Source organism: Pristiophorus japonicus, chromosome 3 (genome assembly GCF_044704955.1).
Source record: "Pristiophorus japonicus isolate sPriJap1 chromosome 3, sPriJap1.hap1, whole genome shotgun sequence".
In the NCBI taxonomy this organism is placed as follows: domain Eukaryota; kingdom Metazoa; phylum Chordata; class Chondrichthyes; family Pristiophoridae; genus Pristiophorus; species Pristiophorus japonicus.
The window spans coordinates 326,275,429-326,298,003 of NC_091979.1; the positions used below are offsets into that span (position 1 = coordinate 326,275,429).

The window sequence follows — 22,575 nt, forward strand, 5'->3', positions numbered from 1 at the left end:
TGCATAATCATTAAATGTTATCCTGCCTTCATAGGAAAACATCATTAATTGACTGATGATCTTCATTTGCACAACTAAAGAAATGTTAACTGAAGGAGAGTCCTTAATTGAATAACTTAGCTGTGCTCTGCACTTTACCTCTGAATCCATAAACCATTTTGGACACTGTGCTTTAGAAATCTGCTTCAAAATGTTCATTGCTGGTAACATGTACATGAGACGTTGGAAACAGTGAGATAGACTGTAGTGCAAGGGACTGGTTATTGTGAAACAGCAAAGAAAATATGCATTCTGGAATAATAACATCGAAAAGAAGTGTGGCCCTAACAGCCAAAAAGAAGATGAAGTGCTGAGCCCTTCTCAGCAAAAAATTATATTCCCAAACATTTCTCTGACCGAATCTTCACAAAACAAAAATGATGCTTTTAAAGTCATTAAACCCGAATTTTCGTGCACCCGAATCTTCTGAATCAGATGCCTCTCGTTGTGCCGACTGAATCCATGGCCCTTTCAATATTATGCTGACATGCACACTATTAAATGTGCCACTAACTTATAAAATCAAAGAATAAGGGAATGGTTGCAGCCCGTCGTGCCCATGCCAACTCTCAACAAGTCTCACTCCCCTGTCATTTACCCACAGGTGTGGAATTTCTTTCATTCGGATACTTATCCAACTCCGTTTTGAAAGATAAGATTGAGTCTGACTCCACCGCCCTTTAGAGCAGTGTATTCCAGATTCTAACCACTTGCTGAGGAATGGCCACTCCTGATCCTATGTATAAAGGCAGAGAAACACGGGATCAATTCCTGCCACACTCACAACCTTGCTAAATATCGCACCGTCATTCTATTCTCGTGACACAAGCTCCAGAAGTGTAGTCCAGCTGTTGAGGTTAAAGCTCTGGTTATGTTCCCAACAATATTACTGGCACAGCGTTTCCGTAGTGTAGTGGTTATCACGTTCGCCGAACGCATGAAAGTCCCCGGTTTGAAACCGGACGGAAACATTATGCAAACGTGTTCAATTAATGATTCGATAAAATTAAATCATTCATATCAGTGGTTCAATATTAACAGAGTGCAGTGTCTCACGCTGCTGTTCCATTTGCTGATTTCTCTTTTCAGTTCTGCACACACTCAAATTCTACACACTGTCTCTCACTCCCTCCCGTTTCCAGCCCTGACGGTGGAGAAAACACATCTCAAAGCTGCACATTCCGTGCATTCAGTTCAGCTGTGAGAGATTATTAAAGGTTCCTAACACGCCGCCACGCATCACAGCAGAAAATTAAAGCCACAAACAAACCCATCGACTAATCGCTCTTCCCCAGCTCCAGAGTGAGTGAGGGCGGGACAAGCCCTAACTTCCGCTCCCACACTCTCCAATCAGCCGCTGCCGGCGGAAAGCGGAGAATGCAGCATCAAACAGCGTTTTACCGCCCTTCACTGGGCTGCAAAATGCCACCATTCGAGACAACGCTCCCTGTACACCGAACAGCAGCCTCATAAGATGCTTCATCTCAGCTTGCTGAGTTCGAGCCCCAGCTTGCACAAACACTTCTTCACTGGAAACACCATTAATTATCTGATTGCCATGTTTTGCATCATGAAAGTAATCCTAACCGATAATTATATAATCATAGAGGTTTACAGCATGGAAGGAGTCATTTAAGCCCATCGTATCTGCACCGGCCAACAAATGCCCAGTTTTAGGCGTGTAACTTTGCACCTTATTGCATTTCATGTGCACATCTAAGAACTTGTTAAATGTGGTGAGGGTTTCTGCCTGCACCACACTTTCAGGCAGTGAGTTTGAGACCCCCACAAACATCTGCATGCAGAATGTTCACTTCAAATCCCCTTTAACCCTTACACTAATTACTTTTAAATTATGCAGCCTGGTTGTTGACCACTCCACTCTGTGAAATAGACCCTTTTAATCAACAATATCTAGGCCCCTCCTATTTTTATACACCTCAATGCTGTCGCCCATCAGCCTCCTCTGTTCCAAGGAAAACAAACCCATCCTATCCAATCTGTCCTCATAACAAAGTTGCTCCACTCCCGGCAACATCTACGTAAATCTCGTCTGTACCCTCTCCAGCGTATTCACGTTCTTCCTTCAATGCGGTGACCAGAACTGCACGAAGTACTCCAGCTGTGGCCTAACCAGAATTTTATACAGTTCTAGCATAACCCACTTGCTGTTCTGTTCCTTGCTTCTGCCAATAAATGCAACCATTCCATATGACTTCTTAACCAACTTTTCCAACTGGCCAGCTACCTTCAGGGATCTGTGGACAAGCAATCCCAGTTACCTTTGTTCCTCTACACTTCTCAATGTCATACCAGTTGATGTGTATTCCCTTTCCTTGTTAGCCCTCCACAAATGCGCGATCTCTCACATCTCTGGATTAAATTCCATTTGCCACTGCTCTACCCCCTTATCAGTTGATTGATATCTTCCTGGAGTCTCCAGCTTTCTTCTTCATTATCAACCGCACTGCTATTTTAATAACACCTGAAAACTTCGTAATCATAACACCTAGATTCAAGTTTAGATCATTGATAAATACCGTAAAAAGCAATGGATCTGGCACTGAAAACTGCGGAACCCCACTGGAAACATCCTTCCAGTCACAAAAACACCCATCAAACATTACCCTTTGCTTCCTGCCTCTGAGCCAAATTTGGATCCAATTTGCCACTTCGCCCTGAATCACATGGGCTTTTACTTAGAAAATGCATAATCATTAAATGTTATCCTGCGTTCATGGGAAAACATCATTAATTGACTGATGATCTTCATTTGCACAACTAAAGAAATGTTAACTGAAGGAGAGTCCTTAATTGAATAACTTATCTGTGCTCTGCACTTTACCTCTAAATCCATAAACCATTTTGGACACTGTGCTTTAGAAGTCTTTTTCAAAATGTTCCTTGCTGGTAACATGTACATGGGACGTTGGAAACAGTGAGATAGACTGTAGTGCAAGGGACTGGTTATTGTGAAACAGCAAAGAAAATATACATTCTGGAAGAATAACATCGAAAAGAAGTGTGGCCCGAACAGCCAAAAAGAAGATGAAGTGCTGAGCCCTTTTCAGCAAAAAATTATTTTACCAAACATTTCTCTGACCGAATCTTCACAAAACAAAAATGATGCTTTTAAAGTCATTAAACCCAAATTTTCGTGCACCCGAATCTTCTGAATCAGATGCCTCTCGTTGTGCCGAGTGAATCCATGTCCCTTTCAATATTCTGCTGACATGCACACTATTAAATGTGCCACTAACTTATAGAATCAAAGAATAAGGGAATGGTTGCAGCCCGTCGAGCCCATGCCAAGTCTCAACAAGTCTCACTCCCCTGTCATTTACCCACAGCTGTGCAATTTTTTTCATTCGGATACTTATCCAACTCCGTTTTGAAAGATAAGATTGAGTCTGACTCCACCGCCCTTTAGAGCAGTGTAATCCAGATTCTAACCACTTGCTGAGGAATGGCCACTCCTGTTCCGATGTATAAATGCAGAGAAACACGTGATCAATTCCTGCAACACTCACAACCTTGCTAAATACAGCACCGTCATTCTATTCTCGTGACACAAGCTCCAGAAGTGTAGTCCAGCTGTTGAGGTTAAAGCTCTGGTTATGTTCCCAACAGTGTTACTTCTACAGCGTTTCCGTAGTGTAATGGTTTTCACGTTCGCCTAACACGCGAAATGTCCCCGGTTCGAAACCGGGTGAAAACATTATGCAAACGTGTTCAATTAATGATTAGAAAAAATTAAATAATTCATATTAGTGGTTCAATATTAACAGAGTGCAGTGTCTCACGATGCTGTTCCGTTTGCTGATTTCTCTCTGCAGTTCTGTTCACACTCAAATTCTGCACAGTGTCTCTCACTCCCTCCCGTTTCCAGCCCTGACGCTGGAGAAACCATATCTCAAAGCTGCACATTCCGTGCATTCAAGTCAGCTGTGAGAGATTATTAAAGGATCCTGCCACGCCGCCACGCTTCACAACAGAAAATTAAAGGCACAAACAAACCCATCGACTAATCGCTCTTCCCCAGCTCAAAAGTGAGTGAGGGCGGGACAAGCCCTAACTTCCACTCCCACACTCTCCAATCAGCCGCTGCCGGCGGAAAGCGGAGAATGCAGCATCAAACAGCGGTTTACCGCCCTTCAATGGGCTGCAAAATGCCACCATTCGAGACAACGCTCCCTGCACACCGAGCAGCAGCCTCATAGGATGCTTCATCTCGGCTTCCGGAGTTCGAGCCCCAGCTTGCACAAACACTTCTTCACTGGAAACACCATTAATTTTCTGATTGCCACGTTTTGCCTCATGAAAGTAATCCTAACCGATAATTATATAATCATAGAGGTTTACAGCATGGAAGGAGTCATTTAAGCCCATCGTATCTGCACCGGCCAACAAATGCCGAGTTTTAGGCGTGTACCCTTGCACCTTATTGCATTTCATGTGCACATCTAAGAACTTGTTAAATGTGGTGAGGGTTTCTGCCTGCACCACACTTTCAGGCAATGAGTTTGAGACCCTCACAAACATCTGCATGCAGAATGTTCACCTCAAATCCCCTTTAAACCTGACACTAAATACTTTTAAATTATGCAGCCTGGTTGTTGACCACTCCACTCTGTGAAATAGACCCTTTTAATCAACAATATCTAGGCCGCTCTTATTTTAATACACCTCAATGCTGTCGCCCATCAGCCTCCTCTGTTCCAAGGAAAACAAACCCATCCGAATCAATCTGTCCTCCCAGCAAAGTTGCTCCACTCCCTGTAACATCTACGTAAATCTCCTCTGTTCCCGCTCTAGCTTATTCATGTTCTTCCTTCAATGCGGTGATCAGAACTGCACGCTGTACTCCAGCTGTGGCCTAACCAGAATTTTGTACAGGTCTAGCATAACCCACTTGCTGTTCTGTTCCTTGCTTCTGCCAATAAATGCAACCATTCCATATGACTTCTTAACCAACTTTTCCAACTGTCCAGCTACCTTCAGGGATCTGTGGACAAGCAATCCCAGTTACCTTTGTTCCTCAACACTTCTCAATGTCATACCAGTTGATGTGTATTCCCTTTCCTTGTTAGCCCTCCACAAATGCGCGATCTCTCACATCTCTGGATTAAATTCAATTTGCCACTGCTCTACCCCCTTATCAGTTGATTGATATCTTCCTGGAGTCTCCAGCTTTCTTCTTCATTATCAACCGCACTGCTATTTTAATAACACCTGAAAACTTCCTAATCATAACACCTATATTCAAGTTTAGATCATTCATAAATACCCTAAAAAGCAATGGATCTGGCACTGAAAACTGCGGAACCCCACTGGAAACATCCTTCCAGTCACAAAAACACCCATCAAACATTACCCTTTGCTTCCTGCCTCTGAGCCAAATTTGGATCCAATATGCCACTTCGCCCTGAATCACATGGGCTTTTACTAAGAAAATGCATAATCATTAAATGTTATCCTGCCTTCATGGGAAAACATCATTAATTGACTTGATGGTCTTCATTTGCAAAACTAAAGAAATGTTAACTGAAGGAGAGTCCTTAATTGAATAACTTATCTGTGCTCTGCACTTTACCTATGAATCAATAAACCATTTCGGACACTGTGCTTTAGAAGTCTGCTTCAAAATGTTCCTTGCTGGTAACATGTACATGGGACGTTGGAAACAGTGAGATAGACTGTAGTGCAAGGGACTGGTTATTGTGAAACAGCAAAGAAAATGTACATTCTGGAAGAATACCATCGAAAAGAAGTGTGGCCCTAACAGCCAAAAAGAAGATGAAGTGCTGAGCCCTTTTCAGCAAAAAATTATTTTCCCAAACATTTCTCTGACCGAATCTTCACAAAACAAAAATGATGCTTTTAAAGTCATTCAACCCGAATTTTCGTGCACCCGAATCTTCTGAATCAGATACCTCTCGTTTGCCGACTGAATCCATGTCCCTTTCAATATTCTGCTGACATGCACACTATTAAATGTGCCACTAACTTATAGAATCAAAGAATAAGGGAATGGTTGCAGCCCGTCGAGCACATGCCAATTCTCAACAAGTCTCACTCCCCTGTCATTTACCCACAGCTGTGCAATTTTTTTCATTCGGAGACTTATCCAACTCCGTTTTGAAAGATAAGATTGAGTCTGACTCTACCGCCCTTTGGAGCAGTGTATTCCAGATTCTAACCACTTGCTGAGGAATGGCCACTCCTGTTCGTATGTATAAAGGCAGAGAAACACGGGATCAATTCCTGCCACACTCACAACCTTGCTAAATATCGCACCGTCATTCTATTCTCGTGACACAAGCTCCAGAAGTGTAGTCCAGCTGTTGAGGTTAAAGCTCTGGTTATGTTCCCAACAATGTTAATGTCACAGCGTTTCCGTAGTGTAGTGGTTATCATGCTAGCCTCACAAGCGAAAGGTCCCCGGTTCGAAACCGGGTGGAATCATTATGCAAACGTGTTCAATTAATGATTAGATAAAATTAAATCATTCATATCAGTGGTTCAATATTAACAGAGTGCAGTGTCTCACGATGCTGTTCCATTTGCTGATTTCTCTCTGCAGTTCTGTACACTCTCAAATTCTACACAGTGTCTCTCACTCCCTCCCGTTTCCAGCCCTGACGCTGGAGAAACCATATCTCAAAGCTGCACATTCCGTGCATATAGGTCAGCTGTGAGAGATTATTAAAGGATCCTGCCACGCCACCACGCTTCACAAAAGAAAATTAAAGCCACAAACAAACCCATCCACTAATCGCTCTTTCCCAGCTCCAGAGTGAGTGAGGGCGGGACAAGCCCTAACTTCCGCTCCCACACTCTCCAATCAGCCGCTGCCGGCGGAAAGCGGAGAATGCAGCATCAAACAGCGGTTTACCGCTCTTCACTGGGCTGCAAAATGCCACCGTTCGAGCGAACGCTCCCCGTACACCGAACAGCAGCCTCATAAGATGCTTCATCTCAGCTTCCTGAGTTCGAGCCCCAGCTTGCACGAACACTTCTTCACTGGAAACACCATTAATTATCTGATTGCCACGTATTGCATCATGAAAGTAATCCTAACCGATAATTATATAATCATAGAGGTTTACAGCATGGAAAGAGTCATTTAAGCCCATCGTATCTGCACCGGCCAACAAATGCCCAGTTTTAGGTGTGTACCCATGCACCTTATTGCATTTCATTTGCACATCTAAGAACTTGTTAAATGTGGTGAGGGTTTCTGCCTGCACCACACTTTCAGGCAGTGAGTTTGAGACCCCCACAAACATCTGCTTGCAGAATGTTCACTTTAAATCCCCTTTAAAACTTACACTAATTACTTTTAAATTATGCAGCCTGGTTGTTGACCACTCCACGATGTGAAATAGACCCTTTTAATCAACAATATCTAGGCCCCTCCTATTTTTATACACCTCAATGCTGTCGCCCATCAGCCTCGTGTGTTCCAAGGAAAACAAACCCATCCTATCCAATCTGTCCTCATAGCAAAGTTGCTCCACTCCCGGCAACATCTACGTACATCTCCTCTGTACCCTCTCCAGCGTATTCACGTTCTTCCTTCAATGCGGTGACCAGAACTGCACGCAGTACTCCAGCTGTGGCCTAACCAGAATTTTATACAGTTCTAGCACAACCCACTTGCTGTTCTGTTCCTTGCTTCTGCCAATAAATGCAACCATTCCATATGACTTCTTAACCAACTTTTCCAACTGGCCAGCTACCTTCAGGGTTCTGTGGACAAGCAATCCCAGTTACCTTTGTTCCTCTACACTTCTCAATGTCATACCAGTTGATGTGTATTCCCTTTCCTTGTTAGCCCTCCACAAATGCGCGATCTCACATCTCTGGATTAAATTCCATTTGCCACTTCTCAACCCCCTTATCAGTTGATTGATATCTTCCTGGAGTCTCCAGCTTTCTTCTTCATTATCAACCACACTGCCTATTTTAATAACACCTGAAAACTTCGGAATCATAACATCTATATTCAAGTTTAGATCATTGATAAATACCATAAAAAGCAATGGATCTGGCACTGAAAACTGTGGAACCCCACTGGAAACATCCTTCCAGTCACAAAAACACCCATCAAACATTACCCTTTGCTTCCTGCCTCTGAGCCAAATTTGGATCCAATTTGCCACTTCGCCCTGAATCACATGGGCTTTTACTTAGAAAATGCATAATCATTAAATGTTATCCTGCCTTCATGGGAAAACATCATTAATTGACTGATGATCTTCATTTGCACAACTAAAGAAATGTTAACTGAAGGAGAGTCCTTAATTGAATAACTTATCTGTGCTCTGCACTTTACCTCTGAATCCATAAACCATTTTGGACACTGTGCTTTAGAAGTCTGTTTCAAAATGTTCCTTGCTGGTAACATGTACATGGGACGTTGGAAACAATGAGATAGACTGTAGTGCAAGGGACTGGTTATTGTGAAACAGCAAAGTAAATATACATTCTGGAAGAATACCATCGTAAAGAAGTGTGGCCCTAACAGCCAAAAAGAAGATGAAGTGCTGAGCCCTTTTCAGCAAAAAATTCTTTTCCCAAACATTTCTCTGACCGAATCTTCACAAAACAAAAATGATGCTTTTAAAGTCATTAAACCCGAATTTTCGTGCACCCGAATCTTCTGAATCAGATGCCTCTCGTTGTGCCGACTGAATCCATGTCCCTTTCAATATTCTGCTGACATGCACACTATTAAATGTGCAACTAACTTATAGAATCAAAGAATAAGGGAATGGTTGCAGCCCGTCGAGCCCATGCCAACTCTCAACAAGTCTCACTCCCCTGTCATTTACCCACAGCTGTGCAATTTCTTTCATTCGGATACTAATCCAACTCCGTTTTGAAAGATAAGATTGAGTCTGACTCCACCGCCCTTTAGAGCAGTGTGTTCCAGATTCTAACCACTTGCTGAGGAATGGCCACACCTGTGTCCTATGTATAAAGGCAGAGAAACACGGGATCAATTCCTGCCACTATCACAACCTTGCTAAATATAGCACCGTTATTCTATTCTCTTGACACAAGCTCCAGAAGTGTAGTCCAGCTGTTGAGGTTAAAGCTCTGGTTATGTTCCCAACGAGGTTACTGCACCAGCGTTTCCGTAGTGTAGTGGTTATCACGTTCGCCTAACACGCGAAAGGTCCCCGGTTCGAAACCGGGCGGAAACATTATGCAAACGTGTTCAATTAATGATAAGATAAAATTAAATCATTCATATCAGTGGTTCAATATTAACAGAGTGCAGTGTCTCACGATGCTGTTCCATTTGCTGATTTCTCTCGACAGTTCTGTTCACACTCAAATTCTACACAGTGTCTCTCACTCCCTTCCGTTTCCAGCCCTGACGCTGGAGTAACCATATCTCAAAGCTGCACATTCCGTGCATTCAGGTCAGCTGTGAGAGATTATTAAAGGATCCTGCCACGCCACCACGCTTCACAACAGAAAATTAAAGCCACAAACAAACCCATCCACTAATCGCTCTTTCCCAGCTCCAGAGTGAGTGAGGGCGGTACAAGCCCTAACTTCCGCTCCCACACTCTCCAATCAGCCGCTGCCGGCGGAAAGCGGAAAATGCAGCATCAAACAGCGGTTTACCGCTCTTCACTGGGCTGCAAAATGCCACCGTTCGAGCGAACGCTCCCCGTACACCGAACAGCAGCCTCATAAGATGCTTCATCTCAGCTTCCTGAGTTCGAGCCCCAGCTTGCACGAACACTTCTTCACTGGAAACACCATTAATTATCTGATTGCCACGTATTGCATCATGAAAGTAATCCTAACCGATAATTATATAATCATAGAGGTTTACAGCATGGAAAGAGTCATTTAAGCCCATCGTATCTGCACCGGCCAACAAATGCCCAGTTTTAGGTGTGTACCCATGCACCTTATTGCATTTCATTTGCACATCTAAGAACTTGTTAAATGTGGTGAGGGTTTCTGCCTGCACCACACTTTCAGGCAGTGAGTTTGAGACCCCCACAAACATCTGCTTGCAGAATGTTCACTTTAAATCCCCTTTAAAACTTACACTAATTACTTTTAAATTATGCAGCCTGGTTGTTGACCACTCCACGATGTGAAATAGACCCTTTTAATCAACAATATCTAGGCCCCTCCTATTTTTATACACTTCAATGCTGTCGCCCATCAGCCTCGTGTGTTCCAAGGAAAACAAACCCATCCTATCCAATCTGTCCTCATAGCAAAGTTGCTCCACTCCCGGCAACATCTACGTACATCTCCTCTGTACCCTCTCCAGCGTATTCACGTTCTTCCTTCAATGCGGTGACCAGAACTGCACGCAGTACTCCAGCTGTGGCCTAACCAGAATTTTATACAGTTCTAGCACAACCCACTTGCTGTTCTGTTCCTTGCTTCTGCCAATAAATGCAACCATTCCATATGACTTCTTAACCAACTTTTCCAACTGGCCAGCTACCTTCAGGGTTCTGTGGACAAGCAATCCCAGTTACCTTTGTTCCTCTACACTTCTCAATGTCATACCAGTTGATGTGTATTCCCTTTCCTTGTTAGCCCTCCACAAATGCGCGATCTCACATCTCTGGATTAAATTCCATTTGCCACTTCTCAACCCCCTTATCAGTTGATTGATATCTTCCTGGAGTCTCCAGCTTTCTTCTTCATTATCAACCACACTGCCTATTTTAATAACACCTGAAAACTTCGGAATCATAACATCTATATTCAAGTTTAGATCATTGATAAATACCATAAAAAGCAATGGATCTGGCACTGAAAACTGTGGAACCCCACTGGAAACATCCTTCCAGTCACAAAAACACCCATCAAACATTACCCTTTGCTTCCTGCCTCTGAGCCAAATTTGGATCCAATTTGCCACTTCGCCCTGAATCACATGGGCTTTTACTTAGAAAATGCATAATCATTAAATGTTATCCTGCCTTCATGGGAAAACATCATTAATTGACTGATGATCTTCATTTGCACAACTAAAGAAATGTTAACTGAAGGAGAGTCCTTAATTGAATAACTTATCTGTGCTCTGCACTTTACCTCTGAATCCATAAACCATTTTGGACACTGTGCTTTAGAAGTCTGTTTCAAAATGTTCCTTGCTGGTAACATGTACATGGGACGTTGGAAACAATGAGATAGACTGTAGTGCAAGGGACTGGTTATTGTGAAACAGCAAAGTAAATATATATTCTGGAAGAATACCATCGAAAAGAAGTGTGGCCCAAACAGCCAAAAAGAAGATGAAGTGCTGAGCCCTTTTCAGCAAAAATTTCTTTTCCCAAACATTTCTCTGACCGAATCTTCACAAAACAAAAATGATGCTTTTAAAGTCTTTAAACCCGAATTTTCGTGCACCCGAATCTTCTGAATCAGATGCCTCTCGTTGTTCCGACTGAATCCATGTCCCTTTCAATATTCTGCTGACATGCAACTAACTTATAGAATCAAAGAATAAGGGAATGGTTGCAGCCCGTCGAGCCCATGCCAACTCTCAACAAATCTCACTCCCCTGTCATTTACCCACAGCTGTGCAATTTCTTTCATTCGGATACTAATCCAACTCCGTTTTGAAAGATAAGATTGAGTCTGACTCCACCGCCCTTTAGAGCAGTGTGTTCCAGATTCTAACCACTTGCTGAGGAATGGCCACACCTGTTCCTATGTATAAAGGCAGATAAACACGGGATCAATTCCTGCCACACTCACAACCTTGCGAAATATAGCACCGTTATTCTATTCTCGTGACACAAACTCCAGAAGTGTAGTCCAGCTGTTGAGGTTAAAGCTCTGGTTATGTTCCCAATAATGTTATTGCCGCAGCGTTTCCGTAGTGTAGTGGTTATCACGTTCGACTCATAAGCGAAAGGTCCCCGGTTCGAAACCGGGCCGAAACATTATGCAAACGTGTTCAATTAATGATAAGATAAAATTAAATCATTCATATTAGTGGTTCAATGTTAACAGAGTGCAGTGTCTCACGATGCTGTTCCATTTGCTGATTTCTCTCTACAGTTCTGTTCACACTCAAAAATTCTACACAGTGTCTCTCACTCCCTCCCGTTTCCAGCCCTGACGCTGGAGAAACCATATCTCAAAGCTTCACATTCCGTACATTCAGGTCAGCTGTGAGAGATTATTGAAGGATCCTGCTACGCCACCACGCTTCACAACAGAAAATTAAAGCCACAAACAAACCCATCGACTAATCGCTCTTCCTCAGCTCCAGAGTGAGTGAGGGCGGGACAAGCCCTAACTTCCGCTCCCACACTCTCCAATTAGCCACTGCCGGCGGAAAGCGGAGAATGCAGCATCAAACAGCGGTTTACCGCCCTTCACTGGGCTGCAAAATGGCACCGTTCGAGACAACGCTCCCCGTGCTCCGAACAGCAGCCTCATAAGATGCTTCATCTCAGCTTCCTGAGTTCGAGCCCCAGCTTGCACGAACACTTCTTCACTGGAAACACCATTAATTATCTGATTGCCACGTTTTGCATCATGAAAGTAATCCTAACCGATAATTATATAATCATAGAGGTTTACAGCATGGAAGGAGTCATTTAAGCCCATCGTATCTGCACCGGCCAACAAATGCCCAGTTTTAGGTGTGTACCCCTGCACCTTATTGCATTTCATGTGCACATCTAAGAACTGGTTAAATGTGGTGAGGGTTTCTGCCTGCACCACACTTTCAGGTAGTGAGTTTGAGACCCCCACAAACATCTGCATGCAGAATGTTCACTTCAAATCCCCTTTAACCATTACACTAATTACTTTTAAATTATGCAGCCTGGTTGTTGACCACTCCACTATGTGAAATAGACCCTTTTAATCAACAATATCTAGGCTCCTCCTATTTTTATACACCTCAATGCTGTCGCTCATCAGCCTCCTCTGTTCCAAGGAAAACAAACCCATCCTATCCTATCTGTCCTCATAGCAATGTTGCTCCACTCCCGGCAACATCTACGTAAATCTCCTCTATACCCTCTCCAGCGCATTCACGTTCTTCCATCAATGCGGTGAACAGAACTGCAAGCAGTACTCCAGCTGTGGCCTAACCAGAATTTTATACAGTTCTAGCATAACCCACTTGCTGTTCTGTTCCTTGCTTCTGCCAATAAATGCAACCATTCCATATGACTTCTTAACCAACTTTTCCAACTGGCCAGCTACCTTCAGGGATCTGCGGACAAGCAATCCCAGTTACCTTTGTTCCTCTACACTTCTCAATGTCATACCAGTTGATGTGTATTCCCTTTCCTTGTTAGCCCTCCACAAATGCGCGATCTCTCACATCTCTGGTTTAAATTCAATTTGCCACTGCTCTACCCCCTTATCAGTTGATTGATATCTTCCTGGAGTCTCCAGCTTTCTTCTTCATTATCAACCACACTGCCTATTTTAATAACACCTGAAAACTTCGTAATCATAACACTTATATTCAAGTTTAGATCATTGATAAATACCATAAAAAGCAATGGATCTGGCACTGAAAACTGTGGAACCCCACTGGAAACATCCTTCCAGTCACAAAAACACCCATCAAACTTTACCCTTTGCTTCCTGCCTGTGAGCCAAATTTGGATCCAATTTGCCACTGCGCCCTGAATCACATGGGCTTTTACTGAGAAAATACATAATCATTAAATGTTATCCTGCCTTCATGGGAAAACATCATTAATTGACTGATGATCTTCATTTGCACAACTAAAGAAATGTTAACTGAAGGAGAGTCCTTAATTGAATAACTTATCTGTGCTCTGCACTTTAGCTCTGAATCCATAAACCATTTTGGACACTGTGCTTTAGAAGTCTGCTTCAAAATGTTCATTGCTGGTAACATGTACATGAGACGTTGGAAACAGTGAGATAGACTGTAGTGCAAAGGACTGGTTATTGTGAAACAGCAAAGAAAATATACATTCTGGAAGAATACTATCGAAAAGAAGTGTGGCCCTAACAGCCAAAAAGAAGATGAAGTGCTGAGCCCTTTTCAGCAAAAATTTATTTTTCAAACATTTCTCTGACCGAATCTTCATAAAAGAAAAATGATGCTTTTAAAGTCATTAAACCCGAATTTTCGTGCACCCGAATCTTCTGAATCAGATGCCTCTCGTTGTGTCGACTGAATCCATGTCCCTTTCAATATTCTGCTGACATGCACACTATTAAATGTGCCACTAACTTATAGAATCAAAGAATAAGGGAATGGTTGCAGTCCGTCGAGCCCATGCCAACTCTCAACAAGTCTCACTCCCCTGTCATTTACACACAGCTGTGCAATTTTTTTCATTCGGATACTTATCCAACTCCGTTTTGAAAGATAAGATTGAGTCTGACTCCACCGCCCTTTGGAGAAGTGTTTTCCAGATTCTAACCACTTGCTGAGGAATGGCCACTCCTGTTCCTATGTATAAAGGCAGAGAAACACGGTATCAATTCCTGCCACACTCACAACCTTGCTAAATATAGCACCGTTGTTCGATTCTCGTGACACAAGCTCCAGAAGTGTGGTCCAGCTGTTGAGGTTAAAGCTCTGGTTATGTTCCCAACGAGGTTATTGCACCAGCGTTTCCGTAGTGTAGTGGTTATCACGTTCACCTAACACGCGAAGGTTCCCCGGTTCGAAACCGGGCGGAAACATTATGCAAACGTGTTCAAATAATTATAAGATAAAATTAAATCATTCAGATTAGTGGTTCAATGTTAACAGAGTGCAGTGTCTCACGATGCTGTTCCATTTGCTGATTTCTCTCGACAGTTCTGTTCACACTCAAATTCTACACAGTGTCTCTCACTCCCTCCCGTTTCCAATCCTGACGCTGGAGAAACCATATCTCAAAGCTGCACATTCCGTGCATTCAGGTCAGCTGTGAGAGATTATTAAAGGATCCTGCCACGCCACCACGCTTCACAACAGAAAATTAAAGCCACAAACAAACCCATTGACTAATCGCTCTTCCTCAGCGCCAGAGTGAGTGAGGGCGGGACAAGCCCTAACTTCCGCTCCCACACTCTCCAATCAGCCGCTGCCGGCGGAAAGCGGAGAATGCAGCATCAAACAGCGGTTTACCGCCCTTCACTGGGCTGCAAAATGGCACCGTTCGAGACAACGCTCCCCGTGCTCCGAACAGCAGCCTCATAAGATGCTTCATCTCAGCTTCCTGAGTTCGAGCCCCAGCTTGCACGAACACTTCTTCACTAGAAACAGCATTAATTATCTGATTGCCACGTTTTGCATCATGAAAGTAATCCTAACCGATAATTATATAATCATAGAGGTTTACAGCATGGAAAGAGTCATTTACGCCCGTCGTATCTGCACCGGCCAACAAATGCCCAGTTTTAGGTGTGTACCCCTGCACCTTATTGCATTTCATGTGCACATCTAAGAACTGGTTAAATGTGGTGAGGGTTTCTGCCTGCACCACAATTTCAGGCAGTGAGTTTGAGACCCCCACAAACATCTGCATGCAGAATGTTCACTTCAAATCCCCTTTAACCCTTACACTAATTACTTTTAAATTATGCAGCCTGGTTGTTGACCACTCCACTATGTGAAATAGACCCTTTTAATCAACAATATCTCGGCCCCTCCTATTTTTATACACCTCAATGCGGTCGCCCATAAGCTTCCTCTGTTCCAAGGAAAACAAACCCATCCTATCCAATCTGTCCTCATAGCAAAGTTGCTCCACTCCCGGCAACATCTACGTAAATCTCCTCTGTACCCTCTCCAGCGTATTCACGTTCTTCCTTCAATGCGGTGACCAGAACTGCACGCAGAACTCCAGCTGTGGCCTAACCAGAATTTTATACAGTTCGAGCATAACCCACTTGCTGTTCTGTTCCTTGCTTCTGCCAATAAATGCAACCATTCCATATGAATTCTTAATCAACTTTACCAACTGGTCAGCTACCTTCAGGGATCTGATAACAAGCAATCCCAGTTACCTTTGTTCCTCTACACTTCTCAATGTCATACCAGTTGATGTGTATTCCCTTTCCTTGTTAGCCCTCCACAAATGCGCGATCTCTCACATCTCTGGATTAAATTCAGTTTGCCACTGCTCTACCCCCTTATCAGTTGATTGATATCTTCCTGGAGTCTCCAGCTTTCTTCTTCATTATCAACCACACTGCCTATTTTAATAACACCTGAAAACTTCGTAATCATAACACCTATATTCAAGTTTAGATCATTGATAAATACCATAAAAAGCAATGGATCTGGCACTGAAAACTGTGGAACCACACAGGAAACATCCTTCCAGTCACAAAAACACCCATCAAACATTACCCTTTGCTTCCTGCCTCTGAGCCAAATTTGGATCCAATTTGCAACTTCGCCCTGAATCACATGGGCTTTTACTTAGAAAATGCATAATCATTAAATGTTATCCTGCCTTCATGGGAAAACATCGTTAATTGACTGATGATCTTCATTTGCACAACTAAAGAAATATTATCTGAAGGAGAATCCTTAATTGAATAACTTATCTGTGCTCTGCACTTTACCTCTGAATCCATAAACCATTTTGGACACTTTGCTTCAGAAGTCTGCTTCAAAATGTTCATTGCTGGTAACATGTAGATGAGCCGTTGGAAACAGTGAGATAGACTGCAGTGCAAGGGACTGGTTATTGTGGAACAGCAAAGAAAATATACATTCTGGAAGAATACCATCGAAAAGAAGTGTGGCCCTAACAGCCAAAAAGAAGATGAAGTGCTGAGCCCTTTTCAGCAAAAAATTATTTTTCAAACATTTCTCTGACCGAATCTTCACAAAAGAAAAATGATGCTTTTGAAGTCATTAAACCCGAATTTTCATGCACCGGAATCTTCTGAATCAGATGCCTCTCGTTGTGCCGACTGAATCCATGTCCCTTTCAATATTCTGCTGACATGCACACTATTAAATGTGCCACTAACTTATAGAATCAAAGAATAAGGGAATGGATGCAGCCCGTCGAGCCCATGCCAACTCTCAACAAGTCTCACTCCCCTGTCATTTACCCACAGCTGTGCAATTTTTTTCATTTGGAGACTTATCCAACTCCGTTTTGAAAGATAAGATTGAGTCTGACTCCACCGCCCTTTAGAGAAGTGTATTCCAGATTCTAACCACTTGCTGAGGAATGGCCACTCCTGATCCTATGTATAAAGGCAGAGAAACACGGGATCAATTCCTGCCACACTCACAACCTTGCTAAATATAGCACCGTAATTCGATTCTCGTGACACAAGCTCCAGAAGTGTAGTCCAGCTGTTGAGGTTAAAGCTCTGGTTATGTTCCCAACGATGTTACTGCACCAGCGTTTCTGTAGTGTAGTGGTTATCACGTTCGCCTAACACGCGAAAGGTCCCCGGTTCGAAACCGGGCTGAACATTATGCAAACGTGTTCAATTAATTATAAGATACAATTAAATCATTCAGATTAGTTGTTCAATGTTAACAGAGTGCAGTGTCTCACGATGCTGTTCCATTTGCTGATTTCTCTCTGCAGTTCTGTTCACACTCAAATTCTGCACAGTGTCTCTCACTCCCTCCCGTTTCCAGCCCTGACGCTGGAGAAACCATATCTCAAAGCTGCACATTCCGTGCATTCAGGTCAGCTGTGAGAGATTATTAAAGGATCCTGCCACGCCACCACGCTTCACAACAGAAAATTAAAGCCACAAACAAACCCATCGACTAATCGCTCTTCCTCAGCTCCAGAGTGAGTGAGGGCGGGACAAGCCCTAACTTCCGCTCCCACACTCTCCAATCAGCCGCTGCCGGCGGAAAGCGGAGAATGCAGCATCAAACAGCGGTTTACTGCCCTTCACTGGGCTGCAAAATGCCACCGTTCCAGACAACGCTCCCCGTGCTCCGAACAGCAGCCTCATAAGATGCTTCATCTCAGCTTCCTGAGTTCGAGCCCCAACTTGCACGAACACTTCTTCACTGGAAACACCATTAATTATCTGATTGCCACGTTTTGCATCATGAAAGTGATCCTAACCGATAATTATATAATCATAGAGGTTCACAGCATGGAAAGAGTCATTTACGCCCATAGTATCTGCACCGGCCAACAAATGCCCAGTTTTAGGTGTGTACCCCTGCACCTTATTGCATTTCATGTGCACATCTAAGAACTGGTTAAATGTGGTGAGGGTTTCTGCCTGCACCACACTTTTAGGCAGTGAGTTTGAGACCCCCACAAACATCTGCATGCAGAATGTTCACTTCAAATCCCTTTTAACCCTTACACTAATTACTTTTAAATTATGCAGCCTGGTTGTTGACCACTCCACTATGTGAAATAGACCCTTTTAATCAACAATATCTAGGCCCCTCCTACTTTTATACACCTCAATGCGGTCGCCCATCAGCCTCCTCTGTTCCAAGGAAAACAAACCCATCCTATCCAATCTGTCCTCATAGCAAAGTTGCTCCACTCCTGGCAACATCTACGTAAATCTCCTCTGTACCCTCTCCAGCGTATTCACGTTCTTCCTTCAATGCGGTGACCAGAACTGCACGCAGAACTCCAGCTGTGGCCTAACCACTATTTTATACAGTTCTAGCATAACCCACTTGCTGTTCTGTTCCTTGCTTCTGCCAATAAATGCAACCATTCCATATGAATTCTTAATCAACTTTTCCAACTGGTCAGCGACCTTCAGGGATCTGTGGACAAGCAATCCCAGTTACCTTTGTTCCTCTACACTTCTCAATGTCATACCAGTTGATGTGTATTCCCTTTCCTTGTTTGCCCTCCACAAATGCGCGATCTCTCATTTTCCACTGCTCTACCACCTTATCAGTTGATTGTTATCTTCCTGGAGTCTCCAGCTTTCTTCTTCATTATCAACCACACTGCCTATTTTAATAACACCTGAAAACTTCGGAATCATAACATCTATATTCAAGTTTAGATCATTGATAAATACCATAAAAAGCAATGGATCTGGCACTGAAAACTGTGGAACCCCACTGGAAACATCCTTCCAGTCACAAAAACACCCATCAAACATTAGCCTTTGCTTCCTGCCTCTGAGCCAAATTTGGATCCAATTTGCCACTTCGCCCTGAATCACATGGGCTTTTACTTAGAAAATGCATAATCATTAAATGTTATCCTGCCTTCATGGGAAAACATCATTAATTGACTGATGATCTTCATTTGCACAACTAAAGAAATGTTAACTGAAGGAGAGTCCTTAATTGAATAAGTTATCTGTGCTCTGCACTTTACCTCTGAATCCATAAACCATTTTGGACACTGTGCTTTAGAAGTCTGTTTCAAAATGTTCCTTGCTGGTAACATGTACATGGGACGTTGGAAACAATGAGATAGACTGTAGTGCAAGGGACTGGTTATTGTGAAACAGCAAAGAAAATATACAATCTGGAAGAATACCATCGAAAAGAAGTGTGGCCCTAACAGCCAAAAAGAAGATGAAGGGCTGAGCCCTTTTCAGCAAAAAATGCTTTTCCCAAACATTTCTCTGACCGAATCTTCACAAAACAAAAATTATGCTTTTAAAGTCATTAAACCCGAATTTTCGTGCACCCGAATCTTCTGAATCAGATGCCTCTCGTTGTGCCGACTGAATCCATGTCCCTTTCAATATGCTGCTGACATGCACACTATTAAATGTGCCACAACTTATAGAATCAAAGAATAAGGGAATGGTTGCAGCCCGTCGAGCCCATGCCAACTCTCAACAAGTCTCACTCCCCTGTCATTTACCCAAAGCTGTGCAATTTCTTTCATTAGGATACTTATCCAACTCGGTTTGAAAGATAAGATTGAGTCTGACTCCACCGCCCTTTAGAGCAGTGTATTCAAGATTCTAACCACTTGCTGAGGAATGGCCACTCCTGTTCCCATGTATAAAGGCAGAGAAACACGCGATCAATTCCTGCCACACTCACAACCTTGCTAAATATAGCACCGTCATTCTATTATCGTGACACAAGCTCCAAAAGTGTAGTCCAGCTGTTGAGGTTAAAGCTCTGGTTATGTTCCCCACGGTGTTACTGCCACAGCGTTTCCGTAGTGTAGTGGTTATCACGTTCGCCTCACACGTGAAAGGTCCCAGGTTCGAAACCGGGCGGACACATTATGCAAACGTGTTCAATTTATGATGAGATAAAATTAAATCATTCATATTAGTGGTTCAATAATAACAGAGTGCAGTGTCTCACGATGCTGTTCCATTTGCTGATTTCTCTCTGCAGTTCTGTACACACTCAACTTCTGCACAGTGTCTCTCACTCCCTCCCGTTTCCAGCCCTGACGCTGGAGAAACCATATCTCAAAGCTGCACATTCCGTGCATTCAGGTCAGCTGTGACAGATTATTAAAGGATCCTGCCACGCCACCACGCTTCACAACAGAAAATTAAAGCCACAAACAAACCCATCGACTAATCGCTCTTCCCCAGCTCCAGAGTGAGTGAGGGCGGGACAAGCCCTAACTTCCGCTCCCACACTCTCCAATCAGTGGCTGCCGGTGGAGAGCGGAGAATGCAACATCAAACAGCGGTTTACCACCCTTCACTGGGCTGCAAAATGCCACCGTCCGAGAAAACGCTCCCCGTACACCAAACAGCAGCCTCATAAGATGCTTCATCTCAACTTCCTGAGTTCGAGCCCCAGCTTGCACGAACACTTCTTCACTGGAAACACCATTAATTATCTGATTGCCACGTTTTGCATCATGAAAGTAATCCTAACCGATAATTATATAATCATAGATGTTTACAGCATGGAAGGAGTCATTTAAGCCCATCGTATCTGCACTGGCCAACAAATGCCCAGTTTTAGGTGAGTACCCATTCATCTTATTGCATTTAATGTGCACATCTAAGAACTTGTTAAATGTGGTGAGGGTTTCTGCCTGCACCAGACTTTCAGGCAGTGAGTTTGAGACCCCCACAAACATCTGCTTGCAGAATGTTCACTTCAAATCCCCTTTAACCCTTACACTAATTACTTTGAAATTATGCAGCCTGGTTGTTGACCACTCCACTATGTGAAATAGACCCTTTTAATCAACAATATCTAGGCCCCTCCTATTTTTATACATCTCAATGCTGTCGCCCATCAGCCTCCTGTGTTCCAAGGAAAACAAACCCATCCTGTCCAATCTGTCCTCATAGCAATGTTGCTCCACTCCCGGCAACATCTACGTAAATCTCCTCTGTACCCTCTCCAGCGTATTCACGTTCTTCCTTCAATGCGGTGACCAGAACTGCACGCAGTACTCCAGCTGTGGCCTAACCAGAATTTTATACAGTTCTAGCATAACCCACTTGCTGTTCTGTTCCTTGCTTCTGCCAATAAATGCAACCATTCCATATGACTTCTTAACCAACTTTTCCAACTGGCCAGCTACCTTCAGGGTTCTGTGGACAAGCAATCCCAGTTATCTTTGTTCCTCTGCACTTCTCAATGTCATACCAGTTGAATTGTATTCCCTTTCCTTGTTAGCCCTCCACAAATGCGTGATCTCTCACATCTCTGGATTAAATTCCATTTGCCACTGCTCTAACCCCTTATCAGTTGATTGATATCTTCCTGGAGTCTCCAGCTTTCTTCTTCATTATAAACCACACTGCCTATTTTAATAACACCTGAAAACTTCGTAATCATAACACTTATCTTCAAGTTGAGATCATTGATAAATACCATAAAAAGCAATGGATCTGGCACTGAAAACTGTGGAAGCCCACTGGAAACATCCTTCCAGTCACAAAAACACCCATCAAACATTACCCTTTGCTTCCTGCCTGTGAGCCAAATTTGGATCCAATTTGCCACTTCGCCCTGAATCACATGGGCTTTTACTTAGAAAATGCATAATCATTAAATGTTATCCTGCCTTCATGGGAAAACATCATTAATTGACTGATGATCTTCATTTGCACAACTAAAGAAATGTTAACTGAAGGAGAGTCCTTAATTGAATAACTTATCTGTGCTCTGCACTTTACCTCTGAATCCATAAACCATTTTGGACACTGTGCTTTAGAAGTCTGTTTCAAAATGTTCCTTGCTGGTAACATTTACATGGGACGTTGGAAACAGTGAGACAGACTGTAGTGCAAGGGATTGGTTATTGTGAAACAGCAAAGAAAATATCCATCTCGAAGAATACCATCGAAAAGAAGTGTTGACCTAACAGCCAAAAAGAAGATGAAGTGCTGAGCCCTTTTCAACAAAAAATTCTTTTCCGAAACATTTCTCTGTCCGAATCTTCACAAAACAAAAATGATGCTTTTAAAGTCATTAAACCCGAATTTTCGTGCACCCGAATCTTCTGAATCAGATGCCTCTCGTTGTGCCGACTGAATCCATGTCCCTTTCAATATTCTGCTGACATGCACACTATTAAATGTGCCACTAACTTATAGAATCAAAGAATAAGGGAATGGTTGCAGCCCGTCGAGCCCATGCCAACTCTCAACAAGTCTCACTCCCCTGTCATTTAC

The 22,575-nt window shown here is 43.1% G+C and overlaps 6 non-coding genes across 6 annotated transcripts; all 6 read left to right on the forward strand.

Moving 5' to 3' along the window:
- The first annotated feature begins 3,684 nt into the window (after window positions 1-3,684).
- Window positions 3,685-3,757, forward strand: trnav-aac (transfer RNA valine (anticodon AAC)). Its single transcript has one exon. It is a non-coding gene; the product is annotated as a tRNA-Val (tRNA).
- A 5,421-nt stretch (window positions 3,758-9,178) lies between these two features.
- trnav-aac (transfer RNA valine (anticodon AAC)) lies at window positions 9,179-9,251 on the forward strand. Its single transcript has one exon. It is a non-coding gene; the product is annotated as a tRNA-Val (tRNA).
- A 2,657-nt stretch (window positions 9,252-11,908) lies between these two features.
- trnam-cau (transfer RNA methionine (anticodon CAU)) lies at window positions 11,909-11,981 on the forward strand. Its single transcript has one exon. It is a non-coding gene; the product is annotated as a tRNA-Met (tRNA).
- Window positions 11,982-14,657: 2,676 nt separating this feature from the next.
- trnav-aac (transfer RNA valine (anticodon AAC)) lies at window positions 14,658-14,730 on the forward strand. The gene has a single exon. It is a non-coding gene; the product is annotated as a tRNA-Val (tRNA).
- Window positions 14,731-17,404: 2,674 nt separating this feature from the next.
- On the forward strand, window positions 17,405-17,478 carry trnav-aac (transfer RNA valine (anticodon AAC)). The gene has a single exon. It is a non-coding gene; the product is annotated as a tRNA-Val (tRNA).
- A 2,651-nt stretch (window positions 17,479-20,129) lies between these two features.
- On the forward strand, window positions 20,130-20,202 carry trnav-cac (transfer RNA valine (anticodon CAC)). Its single transcript has one exon. It is a non-coding gene; the product is annotated as a tRNA-Val (tRNA).
- Window positions 20,203-22,575: the final 2,373 nt, after the last annotated feature.